Below are 7360 nucleotides of genomic sequence, written 5' to 3'. Positions count from 1 at the left end.
CTAGTCTTATGCCTCATCGTCCCCCGCAACACAGTACATCAGCAGCCCCTCCTCCATACAGTACAGACGTTAACAACGTGATTGCACCTTCCTTCCCAGGTGTTCATGTAACATTGGCATATTGTTAGCTAACCAATTGTGTGTATTTCTTTGTGAAAATGAGTACCGCGGCGTACTCATTTTCACAAAGCATTTGCATCCCCTCTTGAAATAATTGTCTCCATATCTTCGCTAATTATATCAATCACCTTAATTTAGCTTATACTTATGAATTTAAGGAGCACTTAAAATGTACAGTATTCATTTCACTACCCGACAAACTCCGTACTTCATTCATTCATTAGGCCTATATAATAGTTTCATATTGCTGTACTATATACTCCAACATCACTGGCGCATGGTAACAACCAACTGACTGCAGACCATTTTCGGTCTCTCCATAACACAGCACCCCATAGTTCCGTCACCTCTGGATGGCTGGAAATGGTACTCTCAGACCTAAATTCTAATTATAATTTTCTTTGTTTTCCCCCATTTTCTGATTAATCTTGAAAAATTAGGATGGGGACGGGTCGGCTCGGCCAAACTTGAATCCGCCATTGATTATTATGACATCATTGCAAGATTGCGTCAACGTAACACTGGAGTTGGTAAACTTGTGGTATCACTATTTAAATAAATCGAAATAGATAGACCTATCCGTGTCAAAGGCTGTATAATTATTGTTTACTAACGGCTATATAAAATTCAATCCACTAACTATGATTTTTAGTAGGAAAAACAGCAATCTATGTATGCAGATAATATAAAACACTAGTATATACGTACGGCTCATATTAAAATACAAAAGGATAAATCGTTTATAGTAGAAATTCTGCACTTTTGAGATTGTAAACATTTTAGCCTAATAAGTTTACACACTTCCAATTTTAACAACGTACAGTAAATTGTTTTCACAATAAATTTAGCCTCTGATAACTCTTTGCACCCATAAAATCGATGTATTGAGATGGTTACGAAATGTACAAACAATTGCGTTTTTATTCGGTTTTGGTCCGGAAATACGCACCGAACTTCGAAAAGTGAACAGACAAAATTCATGACAGTCATGCGTATTCTTTCCATTTGCTTTGAAAAGTGGGGTTTTACTTATAAAAGTTTGGTGAAAAGTGAGAGGGGGATTGAGACAATTAATATGAGGCCCCCTACTTTTAAATGTTGGGGGAGGGAGTGTTGTCCCTGTCACCCACCCATCGACGCCAATGCAACCGTAAAATACAACCTTCTAATTTCAAGTTACTTGTTTTCAAATCTTTCAAATTGTCTATTTTTTAATGTAAGACTTGGCCTATATCCCAGCTAAACTCCGATCACGTGCTGTCTATGCCCGTATAACATTTTGGTAATGATCAAAATGTTATCATAATCACGTATACTTAAATATATATGAAATAAGTAGACAAAAAAGAAACATTCTTCAGAAGGTGACATATGAAAATCAGGACCCCGTGAACGCTTTTCGGGGACCAAGTTTTCTCTACTAATTTAGCATCACTTGGGTATAAATAAAGAAATTGACCGGGGTTCAATAAACACTGTTTTAAAAAGCTGGGATATGGCAGCCATTTTAAAATTCAAGATGGCCGCCACAAAAACGTCGAAAATCGAATACTTGGTATGTAATTCCACGTCTCCTTAATCAAAAATGGTAAATTTGGTGTATAATCATATATGTTATTATGCTTATCTGAGTCCAATAAACATGGTTTCAAAAACCTAGGATGGCAAAAATTTTGAAATTCAAGATGGCCGCCACAAAAACGGTTAAAAATCAAATATTTTGTTATGTACAGTAATTCCAATTCTCCTAAAACAAAAATGCTAAATTTGGTGCCTAATCATTCCGGTATGTTATTCTGCGAATTCCACTTCTCAATCGAAACACATTTTTTGTCTACTAATATGTTATTGTGCACTCTGAGTCCAATAAAACATGGTTACAAAAATTAAGAATGGCAGCCATTTTTTAATTCAAGATTTGTTAGATAAACAAAGAGACACAACTCAATTATGAAAACTATCACTATTCGCTTATAACAACTCTGTAAACTTACTAGAATAACTCAAAATGCATTCTTGTCATCAGAAGATAAATCCTCACTTGCTTTGTCATCACTCTCATCACTTTACTGTCGTTATCATTTTTTTCTCCAAGTATAATACCTCTTGGCAGGTTTGGCTCAGTGTTCCTCTTAAATTTATCTTATATGTTAATTAGTTTGATGTTGTATGTTTCTTTTGTAATTGTTAATGAACTCACCATCATTCTGATGTGTGCCGCTGACGTTCAATAAAGTTCAGTCCAGTTCACTACAACATTTATGCCTATGCTCTAAGGCACGAACGGAATAATTACTTATTCTTCCTTTAACAGGAAACACACACAAAAAATGAAAATTTTACGTTATAATATAACGTTACAATTTGGCGTACAAAACGTGTTTTTATACAACCATAAATACGTATTTTTAAGAGCGTAATTTCGTAACAGAATGACGCTACAACGTTGCTGCAATCTTGTGTGTTAACGTTATTTTTTGGTAGTTTAACTATAAATAATGCTTAACCAGATACAAAGACAATCCTGTGTACTTGCACAGTATATATACATTTTTTACAGAATTTTCATCTGTAAAATATTTAAAATGATAGAAAAGCCTCTTTCATCCAAAACGAAGAAAGCGACTTGGTAGAGCTGAATTGTATAAAATTGTACGCAGTTAGTATATTGGACAGTTGGTACACAAAGCGAATTCCCAGTCTTTGTAACAGGCCTCCCTTCAAACCATACGTTTTAGTCCGTCCCTCCTCCACTTACGATTGTTTTCCCCCTCCCCCTCCAAGCGTTCAAGTTCGGATATGTTATCTGGCTAAGGTACAATTTGTTGTGATTAAGATTTAATACGGCAATATATTGTCGATTTCTGTGTGCTTTATTTTGTGTAAGGTTTTGAGGGGTGGGTTTACTCAACAGTAATAATAATAATAATAATAATAAAAGATTTATAAAGAGCACATCTTCACCAATGGTGCTCAAGGCGCAGTGTCACTTACACCATAAAATCCATAAAATTCGCAAACAAAATTCATATACCAATTATTCCATCGAGGCAGTGTTGCTCCCCATATAAGTATGCGCAGATACTCAAAGGCAGTATGTTGAGCATCAGCACGACAGAGAAAAGTGGTATCATGTATTTTTGTTTTATTTTTATTTTTTTTGTAAATAATATAAATTCAACAGAGAAACATCAAGGTTCTCTATACGCCTCGGTGAAAATCCAAATTAAATCGCAGTACTTAAATATCAAATATAAAAGTAGGCCTACTTCAGATGTGAATTGAACACCACCGCTTCGAGACGAATATCATATATCATTACACCTCCAGCAAGGTCATTTGGTTATTTGTAGTAGCGTCCCCGTATACCTACTACAAAACAAGGGCATACAGATTTGTTTAGCGATGCAGGAGGAAGTTTTGTATATCTTACCTAAATGATTTCACACTTAGTAATTTATTTGGTCGATGTAGGCTTGAGGGAGGGAGAGGGTACCCTTCCACCCCTCCCCACAACCTCAAGTTAGATCCTCAACTGTATGGCTTATTCATCTAATAAAGAACGTTGTTGAAAAAAATTTTAAAAAATCCGTGTTTCCGTGGTTTTAAGTTACTAATCCAACTGTATGATACGATACGATACGAGAAGCTTTATTGCAATTTTATCATATAAAATTGAAGTTGAACAATAGACCAAGAAAACACAGTACAATAACATCACAAAAAAGGACACGAAACGCAAAATAAATTAAAAATTTCATGAAATAAAACAAAGTAAAAAAATTTCGAAAAACTCAAAAATAAAGCAAAAAAGGGATCAGGCCTAAGAGAGAATAGAATTGGATATATTTACAATTTTATATACAATTTAGAAACAACTTCTTCAAATTCGCCTTACTAGTATTCTCTTTGTGCGTCTAAAGTCCTCCAATGTCATAGTCCTTTTATCATGAACCTAGAGTAAGGCAGGACGTCCAGACATCGGTATCCGTTGTCTTTCTATTAGTGTACTGTATAAAATTCATTATAATTTATTTTAAACTAATATGAATAATATCATTTAATTAAAATGTTTCCAAAAATGCAAGGATGTTTGCAACGAGAGCTGTTTTAAAGTAATATGGTCTGCTGATATTATTATTATTATTATTATTATTATTATTATTATTATTATTATTATTATTATTATTATTAACAACATAATAATTATGCAGCTTTTCATTTCCAATTTTGATGTTTTTGTATTTTTTATCATTTTAAAAATTTGATGTTTTGATTAAGTAATTGTTTCTTATTTTTATCGTATTCTATATATTATGAATGTAATTTAATGTATTGTATTAATTTTTTTTGTGCTCGATTTTTGATGTTTTAGTATTTTAACGTTTTTAAAATTTGATGTTTTGAATTAGTGATGTACTTTTGTATTGTATTTATATTGAATGTATTTTAATGTATTTTTATATGCAAGGTTTTATCGAGCAAACAACAATTTCTTTTCATTTTCTTTCATTTGGCGATCAATCATGTTATTCTGATTCTGATTCTGAAGAAGCATTTTATATACAGTGGGAGCAGCCCTCTCGTTATAATAGACAATTACAACATATAAATTTTAGTCTTTCGTTCTGATTCATTTGCTAATAAATTAATCAATGTGATACGCCCTCTTCATTTTGACGACAAATAAATAAATTACGATATTAAAGAGATAAACTCTAAACCATCTAGCGGAATGATAAAGTATAAGAGACAGAATATTGTCTGTTGAGGCGGTGAATCTGCTGGCGAATACAATTGAAGTCAAATGAATCGCAAGATAACTGCAAAATGTTACGGTAATAAATCATCCTATCATTGTGTATTCTGCAATCTCTTCTAAATGAATGAAGACTAAGGCGCATAAGTCTCTTAGAGCAAATCTCAATGTTCTTAGATACTGCTTTAGGATTCACGTTACCAAGTGACGGCTTCCAATTGCAGCGGAATCCAAACGGGATCATGTTCGAACGAATGCATGTAGACATAAAATTAACATGACTGCAAAATCTAGTCTTACTGAAGGTAGCCATTGCAAACGAAAAGGCCAGATGCTCCAAAGTGGCTGGGTACCGTTTCAAAAAACAATTAATATCACGTCGAATAAAAAGTAACACACGTTTAGGATCAGGCATCACAAAGACACACAGCACAAAAAATACATAAAGCAAAAGAAAATCCAGAGGTTGCAGCAGTAAAATGTAATATAACAGGAAAATCAGGAGTAGCTGCTTGGCAAAGTGTAGATATATATCAAATAAAACTCAGGAACAAGGTATATATTTGCCAAATTTAATACAGAAAATTCACAAACGTTTTCGGCCATAGGCCTTCATCAGGTGTATATATATATATATATATATATATATATATATATATATAAATCAAGGTAGCAGTTAACAGAGTTAATATATATAAATCATCAAAGAAAGGTAAATACAGTGTCCGAAAAAAGGACATAATACATCGTGTAGAGTCGCTCTCACGAATGTAGTCCAATAAATAAATAAATAAATAAATTGTGTAATAAAATGCCTCTGACGGGTTTCGAACCTCTCGCTGTCAAGAGGAGCGTTATAACCGACCTCAGAGGCTTCATGGTTAAACAGATTCCAATTACTGTCAGATACACTCTATTACACAATAGGTACGGCTGGAAACAAAGAGTTGCATATATCAATCAATCAATATAAATCCCGTAGAGTAGATCTGGTGGTAATTTGAACCCAAATCCCCCTGACTCATATTCTCATTCATCTTACTAGTGCCACCCCCACCCCACCCCCAGCTTTGAAAAAAGTTCCGCCAGCCCTGTATGGTAGGAGTCAATTAGAAATTGTACAGCATTTAAATCAACACTAAACTCCGTGTTTTGTTGTTATTGCATAAAAGTGGCACGCCCGTCTTCGAGTTGACTATGACTATCACATATGCGTAGGGAAGCAAAATGATTTATAACATACCATGTTCAATTTTTATTTGTAATTTGCGTAAAAAAATTAAATTTAGACCTGTGTGTTATAAATAGTAGGCCTATATGTATAACGTGTGCTGATGCATATTTGCATATTTAGTAGTAACGAAATTACCCCCTCCGTTGTAACAGCTCTTTTGGGCAATAGATTTAAATAATGGGACAGCCCTGAATTACTTAGTGACTAGCTAGGTGCGACCGAAATATTGTTGATTAATAAAAGTTAAATGTTTCGTTATACGTCAACTTGGTACTCTTAGGCCTGTGTGTTATAATTATAGTAGGCCTATTAGGCCTATATATATATAACGTGTGCTGATGCATATTTACATATTTTAGAAGTATTATAACGAAATTACCCCCTCCGTTGTAACAGCTCCTTTGGGCAATAGGTTTAATTACTTAGTGATTGGTCCATCAGTCAGATTGGCTGATGGTGTCCCTATATAAGTGCTAGTCTGAAAATAAATCATTTCCTTCTCACTTGACTGCCAGCGCTTCTGCTGCTCCCTAAAGGCCGGTTCCCACTAAACTTTTCAAGCGAAAGCGTCGAGCGTCACGCGGCAAGCGAAGCGAATCGCGCAAAGTTCTCAGGAGTTGACTTTCGGTAAAGAAAATCTCGCTTCCAATGATTCGCTTGCCTGTTCCCACTGCTGACCGCGTGCACAACCTCGAAATGGCGGGTGGCAACAGAGAAGTGATTTTGTTATCGCATTGATAGACGGAGGAAAAGGGCTGTGAGACGAATCAGACTAAAATCCTCAGGATTAACATTCCCAGAACTTTATAATGAATCAAAAGAGTGAATATAAACAGTTTCTTAAGTATATCTATTCAAGGCCTAGAGCTAGGCCTCCTAAGGGTAGATAGTAGGCCTAGCCTAGGCCTCCTAAGGGTAGATAGTAGGCCTAGCCTACCCTACTGTAGGTCTCATGTATATGTAGCAGGGTATCAGAGGCCTAGGCTGGACAGGCCTAATACTGGTAGAAAGAGGAGATAACTCAACTCGTCTCTGCAAATCCTTTTCCACGCATTGTCACATATTTTCTTTGCTCCCTTGTCACAGACCTAAACAAGGGTACTTACAACTGTTCCACAGAGTTTGCATGAATGGACTCGTCGGTCATCGTTCGCACATCTGTACATTGTTTTGACAATGGTGTGACTTTATTGTTGACCTTTGACATAAATTGAATCTAAGCCTTGCGATTGGTCCATCGGCCGCGA

This window comes from Anneissia japonica, unplaced genomic scaffold (assembly GCF_011630105.1).
Source record: "Anneissia japonica isolate Jap-2015-1 unplaced genomic scaffold, ASM1163010v1 scaffold218054_len391659_cov197, whole genome shotgun sequence".
Lineage (NCBI taxonomy): Eukaryota > Metazoa > Echinodermata > Crinoidea > Comatulida > Comatulidae > Anneissia > Anneissia japonica.
Note: the sequence above shows the minus strand (reverse complement) of the source record.